General features: G+C 36.1%; 1 protein-coding gene and 1 long non-coding RNA gene across 8 annotated transcripts in view; one reads left to right on the top strand and one right to left on the bottom strand.

The window, feature by feature from the left end:
• The window catches only part of SGCD (sarcoglycan delta), a 946,774-nt gene that overhangs the window by 11,674 nt on the left and 915,490 nt on the right, over positions 1-19,610 (bottom strand). The window lies entirely within an intron of this gene.
• The window catches only part of LOC123379765, a 39,643-nt gene continuing 35,828 nt past the window's right edge, over positions 15,796-19,610 (top strand). Inside the window, exons 1-2 of the long non-coding RNA XR_006584652.1 lie at positions 15,796-15,967; positions 19,291-19,378. This is a non-coding gene — a long non-coding RNA (uncharacterized LOC123379765). The remainder of the gene's footprint in view (positions 15,968-19,290; positions 19,379-19,610) is intronic.

Consider the following 19,610-nt stretch of genomic DNA (forward strand, 5'->3'; position numbering starts at 1 on the left):
TTTGTGTGTGAATTGTAGCCATATTTCATATTCTGAAAAAGAAGTATTTAGCAGTTTGATGTATTTACAATTTCTTTTCGAGTCTGTGGTTTTTGTCTTTTCACTCTGTGCTTAGCATGTTTTCAAGAATGGGTTTTATATTTTATATTTTAATAGAGACAAATTTATGGTCTTTTCCTCTAGGGCTTGTGCTATGTCTTATTTGAGCAACCCTTCCCTACACTGAAGTCATAAAGATCTAATATACTGTTTTCAAAACTTTCAAGCTTTGCTTTTTCATGAAGTTTCTAATTCATCAGTATAACCTTTGGTGTATGGTCTGAGGTTGGGGTCCAAACAGATGTATATCATGATCTTATCATATATTGAAAAGCCCATATTTAGCTTTTCCATATGGCATTGCTAGAGAAGTGGACTCAGAATATACCTATGGGTCTCTTTGGGGACTTTCTAGTCTGTTTCACTATTATTTGTCTACTCCTGTGACAATAATCAATTATTTTAGCTTATTTATTATAGTTTTAAAAGTCTGTATATTTCACAAGGCAAGTCCTCTTACCTTGGTCTTCAAGGTCTTATGTTCATTCTATTGCCATTGCATCTGTCTCTATTTAGTTATGTTTTCTTTGGTGTATTTCAATAAAGTTTTACAATTCTATGTGGGATTAGTATACTTTTGTGGCTGTTGAAAATGGTATTTTTCTAAAGTATATCTCTTATCCGTATTCCTCTCTCCTGTTGTACTGATATCCAATATTTTTTGTGTGCTGATCTTATAATCAATACCTATGTTATTTTTCATTTTTTGTGCACAGGTTGTTCTAAGTTTTTTGTTTGTTTGTTTGTTTGTAGGCACTAATTATGTTAATTTACAAGAGTTTTATATCTTTCTATTTCCTAAGCCATTTCTTTTTCTTTTCATGTTGTACTTACTGTGTAAGACTATCTCATATAGTGTTGACCAGAAGTCAAGAAATGGCAATCTTCCTTTTTCCTAACTTTAAAGGGAAAACTTTCAACAATCTACTAGTAAGTATGATATTTTGTTCTCAGCATTTTTAAAAATAATACTTTTTATCAAGATATGAGAGTTCCTTTCTAGTCTTATTTTGTTAGTAGTTTCTGTCATACATTAATATGAATTTTTATCAAGTACTATTTCTCTTTAATATATTAATGTGGTGAATTATGTTAATTTTCTGATAATAACTCATTTCTATTTTTTTTGGCCTTAACCCAACATTGTCATTACAGAGTATTTTTTTTTTTTTTTTTTTACTTCTGAAACTATTTGTTAATATTTTTTTTAGGATTTTGTACCTGTGTTAGCTCATAAGTGAGTTTATCCTATAGTTTTTTTTTCAGGTTCCATCACTTTTCTATATTCTGGATTTCTTATGAAAAATTAGACTGATTTGTATCTGGCCTATTTAAACTCGTTTAAAGGATAACCCTCCTTTGGGCACAGAAAGACATTTTTATTAAAATATTTACAGGATTAGCTAGTTTTGTGTTTTTTGGCAGGTTGGGTTTTGGTAAGTTATATTTTTTCTTGGTATTTTTCCATTTCATATAAAGATTTAAATTTGGCAGAGCTTTTCATAATATCTTCAAATACCCTTGGATTTGTAGTTTTGTAATTTGGGGTCTCAAATATTTTTTTTCACATCTTTTCCCCCTTGAACAGTATTGCCAATTATTCTTTTCAAAGAATTAACTTTGGGTTTCTCTATCTTACTTTATTTTATTTTATTTATTTATTTATTTATTTTTTTCAACGTTTATTTTTGGGACAGAGAGAGACAGAGCATGAACGGGGGAGTGGCAGAGAGAGAGGGAGACACAGAATCGGAAACAGGTTCCAGGCTCTGAGCCATCAGCCCAGAGCGCGACGCGGGGCTGGAACTCACGGACCGCGAGATTGTGACCTGGCTGAAGTTGGACGCTTAACTGACTGCGCCACCCAGGCGCCCCGATCTTACTTTATTTTAAAGTTTGAGAGAGAGAGTGGGAGCCTGCATATGACTGGGGGAGGGGCAGAGAGGGAGAATGAAAATCCCAAGCGGGCTCCCTGTTGTCAGTGCAGAGTATGATGCGGGACTTGAACCCATGAACCGTGAGATCATGACCTGAGCCGAAATCAAGAGTTGGACACCCAACCTACTGAACCACTCAGATGCCCATCTCATTTTTCAAATTTGTTCCTATTTCTTGAATTTCTTCTTCTTTTGTTCTAGATAAATAAGGATAAATCTGCAGTTGTTCTAAGTTCTGAAATATGTTGCCTTCCCTAATTTTTAATATATGAATTTAAGGTTATGCACTTTTTGGGGGGCAGTGTCCCTGTGGAGTATTTATAATATGGGTGCAAATATATTTTTTTAAAATTTTAGTACAATTTTTGCTGTTGTTTATGAGTTTTATAGAGTATTGTCCTTAATTTCTAAGCATGTAAGATTTTCTAGACTGTATTTTAGTATGTATTTTCTTGATTGGTTTTGAACTGATAATCTTATAATAGAAAATATTTTATTTATAAAATCAAGTCTTTAAAAATCAAGATTAGGTTTTTGGCCTAGTATGTGTCAATTTTTACAAATATTCATGCCTGTTTGAAAAGACTGTTGTTGCAATTGTTGGTGCTATCTTCTATATGTGGTTATTAATTCCATATATATAAGATATATATGTGTGTGTGTGTGTGTGTATATATATATATATATATATATATATATATATATATATATATATATTTAAAAAGAACAGTTAAACACACACACACATACTTATTAGGTCAGTTACTAAAAGAAGTATGTTGTTAAATACATTCCACCATAGAACTGTTATGTCTTTTCTTCTTATATTGTGTAGTGGTCCTCTTTATTTCTTAAAATGTTTTTTTTGCCTTAAAATTAATTTTGCCTATTAGTATAGTTGTTCTCACTCTATTTATATTAGTTTCTGTCTTGGACACATTTTTTTCATACTTGTAAATACCAACTATTCTATATGGTTATGTTTTAGATTTTCTCATGTAACTGGATTATTTTTTCTTTCTGATGATTTTTTATTGAAATCTACATACAGTGAAATGCACAGATCTTTTTATTTTATTGACAAACATATATATTGAAGGTGTACAATGTGACCTTTTGGAGAGGGTCATGTGCTTTTTTCCTTAACTGAAGCATAGTTTACACATGTTAACATTTTTCAGGTGTACAACATAGTGATTCAAAGACTATATGTTATGTTATACTCACCACAATGCAGCTACCATCTGTCACCATAGAACACTGTTATTCATTCCATAACTATTGGAGTCTGTATCTCCTCTCCATGACCTATTTTGCTACCCCCCACTACTCCTTTACTCTCTGGCAGCCATCAGTTTGTTCTCTGTATTTATGGGTCTGATTTTGTTTTTTGTTTGTTTATTCATTTGTTTTTTAGATTCCTCATATAACTGAAATCACATGGTATTTGTCTTTCTCTGACTTATTTCACTTGGCATAATACCCTCTAGGTCCATTCATGTCAGAAATGGCAAGATCTCATCCTTTTTTGTGGCTGAGTAATATTCCGTGTGTGTGTGTGTGTGTGTGTGTGTGTGTGTGTGTGTGTGTGTGTGACATCATCTTTATCCTTTCATCTATGGATGGACACTTTGGTTGCTTCTATATCTTGACTATGTAAACAATGCTGCAGTAAACATGGAGGCATATTTTCAAATTAGCATTTTCATTTTCTTTGCATAAATAACCAGAGTGGAATTACTGAATTGTATGGTATTTCTATTTTTAATTTTTTGAGGAATCTCCACACTGTTTTCCACAGTGGCTGCACCAATTTACATTCTCACCAACAGTGCCTAAGGGTTCCTTTTTCTCCACATCCTTGCCAACATTTGTTATTTCTTGTCTTTTTGATTCTAACCATTCTGATAGGTGTATGGTGGTATCTCATTGTGGTTTTGATTTGCATTTCCCTGATGATTAGTGATGTTGAGCATTTCTCACATGACTGCTGACCATCTGTATGTCTTCTTTAAAATAATATTTATTATTCAGGTCCTCTGTCCATTTTTTAAATTGGGTTATTTGTGGGGCTTTTGGTATTGAATTGTATCAGTTATTTATATATTTTAGATATTAACCCCTTGTCATAAATATCATTTGAAAATGATCTTATCCCATCCAATAAGTTGCCTTTTAATTTTGTTCATGGTTTCCTTTTCTGGGCAAAACTTTTTAGTTTGACATAGTTCCAACAGTTTATTTTTGCTTTTTGCCTGAGGAGACATAGCTAGAAAAAAAAATGTTGCTAAGGCTGATATCAAGGAAATAGTGTCTGTTTTCTTCTAGGATTTTTATGGTCATGTCTCACACTTAGTTCTTTAATCTATTTTGAGTTTGTTTTTGTGTATGGTGTAAGAAAGTGGTCCAGTTCGTTATTTTGCACAAAGCTGTACAATTTTTATCAGCACCATTTATTGAAGAAACTGTCTTTTCCCCATAATATATTCTTGCCTCCTTTGTAGTATATTAATTGACCGTGCAAATATGGGTTTATTTCTCGGCTCTATGTTCCATTGATCTCTGTGTCTATTTTCGTGCCAGTGCCACACTGTTTTGCATACTACAGCTTTGTAATATATCTTGAAGTCTGGGATTGTGATACCTCCATCTCCATTCATTTTTCTCAATATTGATTTGGCTGTTTGGGCTTTTTTGTGCTTCCATACAAAATTTAGGATTATTTCTTCTAGTCTTGTGAAAAATGCTATTGGTATTTTGATAGGGATTGTATCAAATATGTAGGTTTCTTGGGGCAGTATGGACATTTTAACAATATTAATTCTTCCAATTCATGAGCATAGTATGTCTTTATATTTGTGTCATGTTCAATTTCTTTCATCAGTGCTTTATAGTTTTTACAGTACAGGTGTTTCACCTTCTTGGTTAAGTTGATTCCTATATATTTTATTTTTTTTGTACAATTATAAATGGAATTGTTTTCTTAATTTCTCTTATACTTTCAGGGTATAGAAATGCAGTGGATTTCTGTATATTAATTTTGTATCCTGAAACTTTCCTGAATTCATTTATTGTTTCTAGTAGTTTTTTGGTGGGTCTCATGTTATCTGCAAAGAATGCTTTTTTTTTGCCAATATGGATGACTTTTATTTCTTCTTCTTATCTGAGTGCTATGGCTAAAACTTCCAGTACTATGTTCAGTAAAAGTGGTGAGAATGGATAGCCACATTTTGTTCCTGATCTTATAGAGGAAACATTCTCAGTTTTTCACCATTGAGGATGATATTAGCTGTGGGTTTTTAATATATGGCGTTTATTATAATGAGATACATTCCTTCTAAACCCACTTCACTGAGATTCTTATCATGAACATACATTCAATTTTGTCAAACGTTTTTCTCCATCTATTGGGATAAGATGATTTTTATTCTTTTTGTTGATGTGGTGTATCACGTTGATTGATTTGAGAATACTGAACCATCCTTGCATCCCCAGAATAAATCTCACTAGATTGTGGAGAATAATCTTTTTGAGGTACTGTTGAATGTGGTGTGCCAATAATTTGTTCAGGAATTTTGCATCTATGTTCATTAGGGATATTGGCCTGTAGTTTTCTTTTTTGGGAGTGTCTTTGTCTAGTTTTGGTATCTTCAGCCTTGGGAAATGTATTGGGAAGCTTTCTTTCCTCTTCTATTTTTTGAAATAGTTTGAGGAGAATGGGTATTAACTTTTCCTTAAATGTTTCATAGAATTCACCTTGTGAATCCATCTAGCCTGGACTTTTATTTCTTGGGAGTTTTTTTGATTATTGATTCAATTTTGTTTTGTTCAGATTTTCTATTTCTTTCTGATTCAGCTTTGGAAGATTGTATTTTTCTAGCGATTTATCCATTTTTTCCAGGTTGTTCAATTTGTCGGCATATAATTTTTCATAGTAGTTTCATAATCCTGTGTATTTCTGTGGTGTTGGTTGTTTCTGCTCCATTTCTTATTTCATTTGTGCCCTCTCTTTTTTTCTTGATGAGTTTGTGTAAAGGATTATCAATTTTACCTTTTCAAAGAACCAGCTCTTGGTTTCATAGATCTTATTCTATTGGGATTTTTTAGTCTTTATTTCATTTATTATTGCTCTCATTTTTGTTATTTCCTCCCTTCTCTAAACCTTGAGCTTTGTTCTTTTTTTCTAATTCCTTTAAGAGTAGGGTTATATTGTTTATTTAGACTTTTATTATTTCTTGATAGCCTTTAATCACTGTAAATTCCCCTCTTAGAACTTTTTTCACTGTGTCCTAAAGATTTTGGAGCATTGTGTTTTCATTTTCATTTGTCTCCCTGTATTTTTTGATTTCCTCTTTGATTTTTTTCATTGGTCACTGGCTGTTTGGTAGCATGTTGTTTAGTCTCCACATATTTGTGTTTTTTTCCCCAGATTTGTTTTGTTTTGTTTTGTTATTGTGATTGATTTCTAGTTTTATCCTGTTGTGGCCAGGAAAGATGCCTGCTATGATTTCAGTTTTCTTAAATTTATGGAGACTTGTTTTGTGGTCTAACGTGATCTATCCTGGAGAATGTTCCATGTGCACTTGAAAAAAAATGTGTATTGTGTTGTTTTGTATATATCTGTTATATATGATGGGATGGGATGTTCTGTATATATCCATTAAGTCTATCTAGTCTATTTGTCATTCAAAGATAGTATTTCCTTCTTGATTTTCTGTCTAGATGATTTACCCAGTGACAGTCCCCTACTATTATTATATTATTGTCAATTTCTCCCTTTATGTCTCTGAAAAATTTTTTTATGTATTTAGGTGTTCCTATGTTGGGTGCCTAGATATATACAACTGTTCTATCCTCTTGTTGAATTGACCCTTTTATAATTATGTAATACCATTCTTTGTCTTTAGTTGGAGTCTTTGTTTTAAAGTCTATTTTGTCTTATATAAGTAGTGCTACCTTGGCTTTTTTTAACCTCAATTTGCATGCAATATATTTTTTCATCCTTTCACTTATAGTCTGAATGTGCCTTTAGGTTTGAAGTGTTCTACACAAGTAGACCATGACAAAAGCAATGAGATGTCACTTACGATATTAGTTTAAAAAAGGCTAAGACTTCCATATTGGGTTAGTGCTCTCATTCCCTCACTCTGCGGCATGCCATCTGCTATCTTGAGAGCTGTCCTATGGAGATATCTAAGAAACTGAGGAAGCCCATTAGCCTATGAGGAATCAAGACCCTCAATCCAACAGTCTACAGGAAAATCAATCTTGCCAACAACGACAGGAGTGTTTTTGGAAATAGATCCTCCCCAAGCCAAGCATTTGAAAAGACACAGCCTTGACCAACAGCTTAACTGCAGCCTCACAACTGATCTTGAGTTAGAGGCATCACTACATTGCAATCAGATTTCTGACCCACAGAAACAGTGAGATAACGTCTATTGCTTTAAGTTTTTAAGCTTTGGGGTAATGTGCCATATAGCAGAATAATACAATAAGAAACTGCCAAACCATTTTCCAAGATGCACAGTTTTACATCCCTACTACCAATATTGATGTAAGTAAAACTTTTCTGGTGGTTATGAATTGGTACTTTAGTCATCATCTTTCTGATGACTAATTACTTTAAGCAGCTTTTCATGTGCTTATTGGCTATTCACAGATGTTCTTTTGAGAGGGATGTTTTAAATCTCATGCCCAACTTTTTTTTTTTTTACAGTTGTGTTATTTGTATTTTTATTATTGATTTACTATATATTTTGTGTAAAAGTTCTTTTTCAGATATATATATATATATATATATATATATATATATATATATATAGGATATGGTATATATCCAGTATTTTCTCCTACTCCATGATTGGCCTTTTCTGTTTCTTTTTCTTCCTCTCCCTTCCTCCCTCTTTTCCTTTCCAACACTATCTTGATGAATTTATGTTGAGTACTTTTTGTACCTTTTCTAATAAACCAACACCTACACCAGGGTCACAAAGATAGCCTCTTATATTTTCTTCTAGAAGCTTTATAGTTTTAGCTCTTATATTACATTTATGATCCATCTTGAATTAGTTTTTAAGAATAGTATTGAGTACTCTCCCAAGAGATTTACCCTCTTGCTGCAGCACCATTTATTGAAAAGATACCCCTTTCCCCACTGAATAGCACTGTTTGGTTGAAAATCAATTAACCATTTTGATAGATCTATTTCTAAAGTCTCTATTCTATTCTGTTTATCTATATATGTCTAACCTTATGCTAATACAGTCCTGACTGCAAAAACTTCGTAAGTCTCAAAATCAGGTAGTGTCAGTCCTTTAACCTTTGCAAAAGGAAAACAGATTCTTTTGGCTATTATATAGCCTTTCCTTTTCCATATGAAATGTTAAATCCTGTTGGGATTTTGATTGTAAACCCATAAAACAATTTTGGGGAGAGTTGATATCTTAACAATATTGATTCTTTAATGGATTTTCTTTTTAAATCTAGCTGCCCAAATTCACCATTCTTCATTTATGTGCTATTATTACATATTTTGGCTTGTATTCTTTAATCCAGAAAGATTACTGTCTATATACTATTTATATATGTCTACGTAGTTTCTACTTTCTTCCGTTATTCTGTCATCTTAAAATTCACTTTGTTTTTAACATAAAACAAAATTCTTGGATTTTCTTTCAGTGATGGTCTGCTGGGCCAAATCTTTACTTTTGTTTTTCTGGAATAAATCTTTAAATTTCATGCCCTACCCTGTGGGAGGAATTTTGGCTGGATGCACAACTATGCTGACAGTTATTTTGTCTGAGAACTGAAGATATCATTCCTTTGTATTCCCATTCTCACAGTTGTTGTTAAGAGATCAGCTGTCAGTCTAATTTCAGTTCTAGAACTTCTATTTGGTTCTTTCCTCTCCTGTTGCTTTTTATATTTGGTATTTTGGTATGTTATTCTGATGTTTCTCGATGTGGATTTCATTTTATTTACTCTACTTGAATTTTTTTTTTTTGCGTCTCTAAATTTGTAGTTTTGTATCTTTCATCACGTGTGAGTAATACTCACCTGATATTCTTTGAAAATTGTTTTTGCTCCATTCTTTTGCTCTTTTCATTCTGAAACTTGGACTAGACACTCTCACTCCAGCTTTCCTGTTATTGCATCTCCTTGGATAATTCTCAGATATATTTTCATGTTCACTTATTTTTCACCTATCTCTCAATATCCATTGGAGTTTTACTTTTTGAGGTAATATTTTCATTTCTAAAAATTTTGTTTGGTTCATGTTCTAATTAGTCATTTTTATATGTCTTTATCTTTTACTCTTTCTTTAAAAAAACTTTTTTTGATGTTTATTTTTTGAGAGAGAAACAGTGCAAGTGGGGGAAAGGGCAGAGAGAGAGGGAGGCACAGAATTTGAAGCAGGCTTCAGGCTCTGAACTGTCAGTACAGAGCCTGACATGGGCCTCGAACTCATTGACTGGGAGATCATGACCTGAGCTGAAGTTAGATGTGCACCTAACTGAGGCACCTGTATCTTTTACTCTTTCAATTTATTCTTTTGTTTCTTTACTCAGAGTAAATATACTTGTTTTATATTCTTCCTCTACTAATTCCTATATTGGAAGCTTCAGTGGGTCTAAATTGGCTGCCTCATTTTCCTGCTTGCTCTCCTGCTCATGGTGCCTCATTTAAGTGTTTAATGTTTCTCATTTGTGAGTTCATATTTTTCTTTATCTGTAGAAATTGAGACCTGCGTTTAGGGTGCTTTTTCTAGAGAGGATTTGCATGTGTCATCAGTCACTGGTGCCACCATCAGCTTGGGCCAACTGTAAACTAATTTTTTTTGCTTGAGGGTTTTAGAACCACCTAAGTAATACATATTCAGGCTGTAAGCCACAGTGAGGGTCAGTTTGGAGTTACCAAACTTTGGAATCATTTTTTCTTTCCCTTCCATTCAGTGCTGAGATTCAAAATAGGTAACTTCCCTTGCAATCCACTGGGTGAGAGTTGGGTACACTGGGGTCCAAGTTTCATTGTGGGATCTCTAATTAGACTGTTTCAGGTTGGCCCTGAGATCTGTTTTGCTCCTATGACTACTAGGACATTAAAACTGTAGCTGAGTTTCATCTAGTTCAGCAAAATCTGTAAAGTTATAGCTGGACTTAATACTCAGGTTACTTCTCTAGATTCCCATGCTGTTTTAGTTCTTGGATTCTGAAAAATCCTAATTTCCAATTTTAGGTTTTTTCAGTGGGTGTGCTGGTTAGGATACTTAGACTACCATTCTACTGCATTAGAGGTCCAAGTTTCTGATTTTTCAAAGAAGATGGAAATTGAAATTACAGTGAAATCACCTCAATTTTAAAACTTGGTAGCCTATTACTATTCTATACCATGAATGTGCCAACTTTTTAAGAGCCATATCTAAGGTTAAGGTCTAAGGGTTTGGTCTAAGTGTTGCCAGTTTGCTAGAAAACTCTCTAGAAGTTTATTGATCAATGTTCAATCAGAGAAAGAGAACCTCTGTAAATAGAAAATATATAGACACCTTGTAGGAATTTAATGTGTCTTTGTGTCTGATCTTGGGTCTTAAGTCAGCAGGACAGGCAGTCAGGAAGGGGAGATGGAGGGAGAGGATGAGCTGGAACTTACCAGGAAGAAGCGGTAAGAGATGGCCAACAAGTACCAGTTCAAAGTCTCTGAGTGAAAGAAAAGCTGCTTCCCCGCCCTTTTTTTTTTTAACATTTTTAAAATGTTTTTTTAAAATTCATTTTTGAGAGACAGAAAGCGCAAGCGGGGCAGGGGCAGAGACAGAGGGAGACACAGAATCAGAAGCAGGCTCCTGGCTCTAAGCTGTCAGCACAGAGCCCGACACGGGGCTTGAACCCACGAACTGTGAGATCATGACCTGAGCCGAAGTAGGACGCTTAACTGACTGAGCCACCTGGACACCCCTGCTGCTCTTTGTGAAGAAAGCATGGACCTGGCACATGAGCTGGAGGAGTTAAAGACTTGGCTGCTGCCCCACACTAAGCAGGTGAGCTGGCAGGTGATTTCCAACAGTGCCTGGTGCCCTGCACTGACCTTCGGGGGTAAAAGGACTATATCTGCTATTTAATGCCATCCTTCAGTCCTCATGCAGCCATGCTAACTCAGTGAAGGGAATTACAGGAAACAGAGTTCTTTTTTTTTTTAATTGTACTATGTTATTTCATTTTATTACTTTTTAAAATTGAGATATAATTGACATATTAGTCTGAGGTGTACAGAAGAATGATTTGATATTTGTATATCAAAGTCTAGTTAACATGCATCACCTTGGAATCACACTGTGATAATGTGCTTCTTTAAAAAATTATTTGGTTAATAATCACTTATAGATCTGTTGCTGTCTAAGAAACCAGTCTCTAAATTAAACCAGTTTGATTTTCAAGTCAGTATGTGTTTAGATATGCTCAAATTTCTAATATCTGGACCAAGTGGATACTGCATTTGCCAAGAATAAATTGGGAAATGAATTCTGTAAGCAAATGACCCATTGTTTTCCTGTAGGTCAGTGAAACGTAGTTCTAACATAGCCAAATTGGTACAATACAAATCCACCCACATGATCCTGTTTTAAATGGCTACTTTGGCTTGAACTTCCAAATACAGAATCAACTTCCAATACAGAAACTGGTTGAAATAAAATAAGTACCTGAAAAAACTAAGAAACTTGGGCTTTTCTAATTATATAAGGTCTACTTTTAAGTTGGGTGAGTTTTACTTTGAAATTCAAGCCCCTTATATCTGCAGTAGGGATTTAAATCTTACCAATGAAGCTGCTGAATTTTTAGAGTTATATCTGTCTAACTCTAATCCTGAGTTGAAAAATCTAAGCAGAATATTCTAGGGTTCTGCTCTGAAGATTTAAGAAATGGACTGGATATTCTCATTTGAAGGCCATTTCTCTTACAAAAGCAGTGATATTCTGTCCTCTAGGGCAAAACTGTTTTGAAGTTTCCTTCTATAAAAGGCATGTCAGGCCATCACAAAACATTCTTTTGAATCAACCCTTCTTTTCCAGTGTAGAGATTGCTGATATATTTAATAAACGTTTATAACACTAGGTCTAAGGGGACACAGTGAAGTGGCCTGTATCCCTGATTGGCAGAGTCTGGGTTAGTCTTGAAGGTCCTTTAAGAATTGGCTCATTTATTTGCTTAAGAAACATTTATTGAATTCTTAGTATATGCAAGATTCTGGGGTTACAGCTGTAAACAAGGTAATCCTAATCCTTGCCCTAGTGAGTTTATGTGCTAGTGAGGATGAGATACATTAAGCAACTTGTTTATGGTGGTGAAGAGTCCTTAATGGAGAAGCTATTAGGACTTATAACTGGAGGCTGGGTCATGGGAAAAGCTGGAGCCTAGGAAAGCTTATGCTGACATCTGAAGGATGAGAAGGTGTTAGCCTGGTAAAAGATGAATGTTTCAAGCAGAGGGAGCAGCATGCCTGAAGACTTTTAGGAGGAAAATAGTTTCGGTTAAAAGAAATTGAAGGGGAGCTGATAGAAATGTGGTATCAATAAGAAGAGGTAAGTCAGGCCTGGCCTGGCAGAATATGGTGAGACAATAAAGGATTTAAAATGGAGAGGTGGTATAGGGGAGTAAAATGATAATGGACAACATGATCAAATGTCCATGTGGCAGAGACTACTGTGGTAATTAATTTTATGTGTCAGCATGACTGGGCTATGGGATGCCTAGACAGTTGGTCAGACATTATTCTGAGTGAGTCTGTAAGGGTGTTCCTGGATGAGATTAACATTTAAATCAGTAGACTACCTTCCCTAATGTGAGTGGGCCGTATCCAATCAGCTGAAGACCTGAATAGAACACAAAGGCTAAGAAGGAATTTTTCCTGCCCTCAGAATGGAACTTACACAACTGGCTCTCTTGAGTCTCTAGCTTGGTGCCTGCAGAGCTTGGGACTGCTCAGCCTCTATGATTGTGTGAACCAATTCCTTATTGGATATATATTTCCTCTTGATTCTGTTTATTTAGGAAACTCTAATACTGTGTGTGTGTCACACACACACACAATTATTATTTATATATCTGGCTACAGAGTGGATATAGGGGGGCAAGAGGATTGCAAAGAGAGCAGACAGAAGTCTAAGATTATCCAGGTACGAGAAGACGATGACTTGGATTTGATGGTGGAATGACTCCAGGATGATTCCCAGTATTGTGGGTCAGCCACTGATGTAGGGAAGAGTAGAAACAGAGCACTTCTAGATACCATGAATTGAGTCCCAGACATGTCAGATCGGAGGGGTCTGAGGTGTCAAGTGGAAATGTGAACATGTAGGGCTAGAGATAGAAAAGTAGGGGGTATGTTTCATCATGGTTGGCAGTGTATTTCTGTATTGCTGAGTTAATGGTACTATGTATATACAACTCAAAAGAAATATTTGAAAACCTAGTCAGATCCTATGGACGTGTTTTGACTGGTGAGTCTAGGTAGGTACACCCCAAGAACTGTCTCAGCCAAGTAATGATGGTGGCATCCCATGAGGGTGAACATGTTCTCTGAAATATTCTCTTTCAATAGCCAGATACAAAGCAAAGTCCTGACCAGAGTTCCACAGCACCCAGACTCTGCTGCCCTCTGAGGTGGCTTCCCAGCTGTGGTGTGGCCCAGGGAATATGACAAGGAGAAATGTGATTGTGTCTCTTAGATTTATAAAGCCCTGGAGAAATGTTTTCTTTATTGAACCATCATTTCTTGGCACATTCTGCATTCATTTGTAAGCTATCCTTCTCTGCTCAAATTTCATTCCAAATACCTGTAAAACATGGGGCAGCAATAGTGTCCCTTTCTTCCTCGGTTATACTCAGAAGTGTCATGAATCAAAAAACCCCACAAAACTTTAAATGCTATCACAAGGTCTGTTTTTAAAACTCAGAGAATAATTTATTTGCCGTTGGCATTATCAGTTTGTTCTCTCCGTTTCAACCTCATTTTTTGTTGAAATTGTTTTTGTGGAAACAGTGATTACTTATCCAGATTTCTCGTTTTCATTTCCTTCATCATAAGAATCTACATTAATCACTTCCAAACCTAGACAAGCTTTTAGATCATATTTTGCTCTCATCCTCAGAGAATGAAGACAATCGCTTTTGTTACTTTGGGGAGCGACCTTCAAAACATCATAAAAACCAGGTACTATATGTGGTAACTGAAGTAGAAGAGGGTTAATGCCAACATCTAGGAAATAGCATATTCATGCTAACACCAATACCTAGGATTACTCTGTGTGTTTTAAGTTTGAGGCAAAAAATGAAATAGAAAAAAATTATGTTTGAAAGGGACATAACTTAGAAAAAAACTAGTGGGTGGGGTTGAAAAGTTTCTGGTGCTTTGGTTAATTATAATGGCTGCTTTTGAAGAGTTCTTGAATTGGCTGAAGCCAATGGCTGGGAAATTTCAATTCAGTCAGAATCACAAGGGGAACTTTCAAAGCTTGCTGGAGGGGAGGTGGTGCAGGGATAGAATAAATGAGCGATGGGCATTAAGGAGGGCACTTGTTGGGATGAGCACTGGGTATACTATGTAAGTCATGAATCATTGGGTTCAAATCCTGAAACCAACACTACACTGTATATTAACTAACTTTGAATGAAAAACAAAAGAAAACTTGGGTCAGATCCCACACAAACTAAATATTTAAATATATTTATTTATATATTTAAAACACTTCTCTATGTGGTGATGGTTTAAAACTACTGGCTTAGATTGACTTAGCAGATCTATGCGTGTGATATAGGTAGAGAAACTTTAATATGGAACGCTACCATCCCACTAATGAGAATAGAATAGTTGTGGTATTGCTTCTGGTGGAAAAGGAACCCGAACTATGACGATGGCAGCTAAGTTAATATACTTGATAAAACTGAGACCTGCAGTACCAACCCTGTGGGTCCAACGTACTACCCTGGCCAACTGTATTTCTGTGTTGCTGATGTAATGATACTGTGTATATACAACTTTAGCAAATCAGTGGGATTCTTTACCCAAGGAGTGTGTATATTTCTTGAACAGTTTCTTCATTGATCTTAAGTTCATTAGCTCTCTTTGAATCTTCAAGAGCTCAAAGTCGAATTCCTATTTCAAGAAAAGTGCTTTAAAAATTGCTCTCATATTTTAGTTGTATGCTTGATAAACACTAATGAACCAATAGCCAATTTAAAGAAGCTGACTTGTATCAGTATACTGGACCACTTAAAGTAATGTGGAGTGAAATTTTGATGGCAGATAACTTTAAGAGCATGGTATTAGCTACCATCATGTTTAACATGGTGGCTCTTCGGTTTTTAGCTTAAAAATTAATAGTATTCCCTCTGACCTTATTCTCCTACAACCCCTGTGATTCATTCTGTATTTTTGAGTTAAGTTTTTACATCGTCTGATTCAAAGGAGCCTCAGCGGCCTCAAGTGAAAACCAGGGACAGATTTAGATTCACATACCATTAATGAAGGCATATTATATGCCCTGCACATTGAGCGTTTTTCATGTATTTTGTTCCATTTGGTATTCAGTTACAACCTCATTTGTGAGAGAAAGCAATAGAGGGTCAGAGGGGTTAAATGTCATGGTCCAGACCACGTGCCTTAAGAGGCAAACCCAGGCATCCTGATTTCTAGCCAGTATGTTTTGTAATATTCCATGGTTTTGCTTGCTGAAAAGTGGCTCCACATATTGGTTGGAAGTCTCATTCTATGGCATGCTAAGTAATCTAAAGTTCCCATAGGTTTATATTCCAAATTTGTAAAGACAAGCACCCTAGTTATTCTGAGGTTTTCTTTATCCAGGCTAAAGAAGATCTTCAGCAGATGCTCCAGGGAGTATACTTGAGCAACACTCCTGGTCATCCTGCCTGCAGCAGATGGTAGGGCCACGTGCCCCATTTTCTCATCTTCCTCTTCCTATGTCTGGTTTCCCTTAAATGCCACCTCTTTAGAGAGGCCTTCCCTGACCACCCCTTCTGTCACTGAAGGAATGCCACTGAACACAATTTGTAATAATTTGTCTGTTTACTTGATTTAATCTTTTCCTCTAGCATAAGCTCTGTAAGGGCAGTAATTCCCCTAGATTTATGTCTAGCATCAAGGACAGTGACTGTTGCTCAATAACTTTTTGTTGAATGGATTTCCCTCTTAGATTCTGCCACCTATTATTGAATACAGCGCTCCTGCTATATTCTGAGCAAGGTCCAGGACCAAAAGAACCAGTCTCTCCCCTTCCCTCCTTGGTATGACTCTGGACCACTTACTGCAGTCTAATGACATTACAATTTGTGGTCATGTTAGTGTTGTACTGAATTTAAACCAAAAAAACCCCTCCAAATCCCTCAGTGTGTGACCCATTTTGCTGGTAACTACCTCATTCTGTATTTGTGCTTTTAGGGCCACATTTTGCCCCTTGTAATATGTTACCTTTTAGATTTTCTTTGAGGTCCATAGTTCCCCTCCCCAAAATATATTAATCTAAGTATCTTGTGAAGGAATATAAAGCTTGATATTCAGCGTCAGGATTTACGTCCAAGCACCGCCATCTGCTGGATGTTGATCTCAGTGTTTTTGAGGTGTTCAGTAGGGATAACAATATCTCTTTCAAAGGGCTGTTATGAAGCTGGAATGTGGAAATGTAGGGGTGCCTTAGTCAAGGATATGGCATACAGAAAGTGGTGACAAACAATAGTTTTATTACTGTAGTCATCCAGATAAAAATTCTGTCACACCTGTTCATTCCCTCCTCTCTTCTGGTTAGGATGGATGATCATGTTTCTTCCTCATCTCTAACCACCTCAGACACTTTTAAATACTTATTTATTTGTTTATTGAGAGAGAGAGACAGTCTTGAGCAGGCTCCACACTCAGCATGGAGCCTCATTTGAGGCTTGATCTCATGACCCTGGGATCACAACCACAGCTGAAATCAAGAGTCAGACACTTAACTGAGCCACCCAGGCACCCCACCCTCTGGCATTCTCACCATCCATGAGAGGTATCCTGGCTTACACAGTGGCAATATAACAGACTTTGCAAAAAGCTTGCATGTCAAGCGTAATTTAAATCCAAGATGTTCAAAGGCAGGTTGGCTGAAGAAGTCCATTTTTCCTCCATAGTATGTTTCAGACTGTTACAAGATTTAGTAAAATGTCAATGGCTTTGAGAGCGGAATATCTCGACAGGTTCTGTATAATCTGTCCATTATATATGCTAAGGGAAAAACTGATCACAAATACTGTGCCTTAGTAGTCTAAAATGGGCTCTGTAATGGTGCTTAGAGTTTGGATTTTGTAACAAATCGTATTTCTCAGAACCTGGGGTTTCCAAGGTGACTGCATATGAAAGTACAGACATCATAATTGCAGTTTCCACAGGAAGTCTTTCAATAGTTCTTCCTGTGCCCTCCCATCTCCAAACCATCACATTTTTCGCTCTGAGAGATTCTTTCTCAAGTGAGATGGAAACTAAATAATTGATTTGAATATCAAAGAAATGATGTACATTTCCACACTCCCAGTTCTCATTAATGACAGTAATAATTTTCAATACTTCCCAATAAGACCTAATGCTCTCAGAACATTTAATGACCCATGCAACTAACCTGACTCCATGTGTAGCAGAGCTAGGCTGTCAACTATTTTAATTAAAAATGAAAATTAAGTAATTAACAAATGTTATTTAGATTTCTCCTTTAAATTAAATTGCTAGTTTTGAAGTCAATTCAGCTCAGGAAGGAGCACCAACATGAGTGGATTCTTGTTACCAGATTTGCCACTCACTTACCATGGAGATCCACTCTCCTCTACACAACGAAAGGGTTAGGAGAGCAAGTGAAAGGGTACTAAAAACCTAAAAACCCTAAAAGCCCTAAAAACCAAATCCTGGTCCCCATCAGTATACATATTTTGAAAGATTAATAGCAAATGAATGTATGGTCTGTCTGCCATGAGATTCTAATGTAAGTGACCCCATCACTGAATCAAGGGGTCATGATGATTTCTGTCCACCCTCAATGTCCACAGTCAGAGACACCCTAAGGAATACCCTGCATTTGTTTGTTTATATGTTATACAGTAATTCCTGTCTGTGGGGACCGAATTAAGTGAGCTACCTCACTCTAAAAGGCTGAGAAGTGAAAATTAATGTCTCAGGTGTAAATAATTACATTTCACTCGTTTAATACTGGAAAAGCTACTTACTACAAAACTACAACTAAAAATTAATGCATACTTACTAGGTACGAGGTACTGTGCTAATTAAAACAATTTGAGGAGGAAGTGGCAGAGTGGGTGTTCCAAGCGAACATAGCTCTATTATCGGAACCCATTCTCTTAAAGGCTACCCTAAAACTGCCTCTATTTACCAAGAATGAGCACATGTTACAGTAACAAGACGAAGTTTTAGGGCTCTAAAGAAAAAGTAACTTCTACTGAAACTTAAGGAGTACCTTAGCTATGCTAAAAGACACTTTGGATAGTATGAAGGCATTCAATGAAAATGAAGGTCAAGTAGTGTCTGTTTTACATTAATTCAAAATTTCTATTTTGGGCCCAGCCATGAAATAGATGATTTGGTTAATATCTAGCCACGTACTTTGTGGGTTTTTTTTTTCCCACAACCCATTCTAGGATCCTTTCTTGTTAAATTGGTAACACAGGAAGCCTGAAATTGTATTTGAGATCTAAACAGAGAGAGAGGTGAATGGTTCGGTCTCAGGCTCAGTATGATTAGCTGGAGGATTCTAGGTATACCGGTGGCTGACCCAAACTGAAGGCACATTTCAGAGCGATTTGTGCAGATTTATTAAATATCATCGTATATTGAGAACCTATTAGGTTTTGGACTTCCATGTGGTCCAGGGAATCTGCAGGTCAAATCCCTACTGAACAGATGAGGCTCACCAAAGGCCACCCAGTCACTGACTCACAGAGGTGAGCCTCATATAACCAGGACTACTTGGCTTCAAAGTAGCTTTCTCAAAACCTTCCACGGAATTAGCAATTACTCTAGAAGATTCATATGTTCCTGTGGGGCACAGGACCCACTGAAAGGCCAGTGTTTCTTTGAAGTCTCCTGGAGTCAGCTTAAAAAGTCATATGATTTAGTGTTCTGCAGCATATAATATCTCTATGTAGTGGAAAAAACAATGATTTGATTCATCATGGGCTAAATGACTTGACTTCTCCCTTAAAATCCTTAGGCAAAACATTCTCCAGGAAGATGTGTCAATTTTGTCCTGTGGCTTTCTGTATCCTAACTGGAGAAACACTGCACTGGAATAAAGCAGAGTGAGTAAACACAGATTCTGGGGTCTGACATTCCACTCAGTAGCTGTGTGATCTTGGATTAGTGCTAACCTTCTCTGACCTCAACTTACTCATCTACAAAATAAAGGTAATGATGACTCTAATAGACCCTTTATAGAGCTGTTACCAAAAAAATGTATGTCCATTGAGTGCTCAGTACAGGTCTGGCCTATTCTGCCATGATTCAGTTGTGAAAGTAGGACAAGAAAAGCTC

Source organism: Felis catus, chromosome A1 (genome assembly GCF_018350175.1).
Source record: "Felis catus isolate Fca126 chromosome A1, F.catus_Fca126_mat1.0, whole genome shotgun sequence".
Classification (NCBI taxonomy): domain Eukaryota; kingdom Metazoa; phylum Chordata; class Mammalia; order Carnivora; family Felidae; genus Felis; species Felis catus.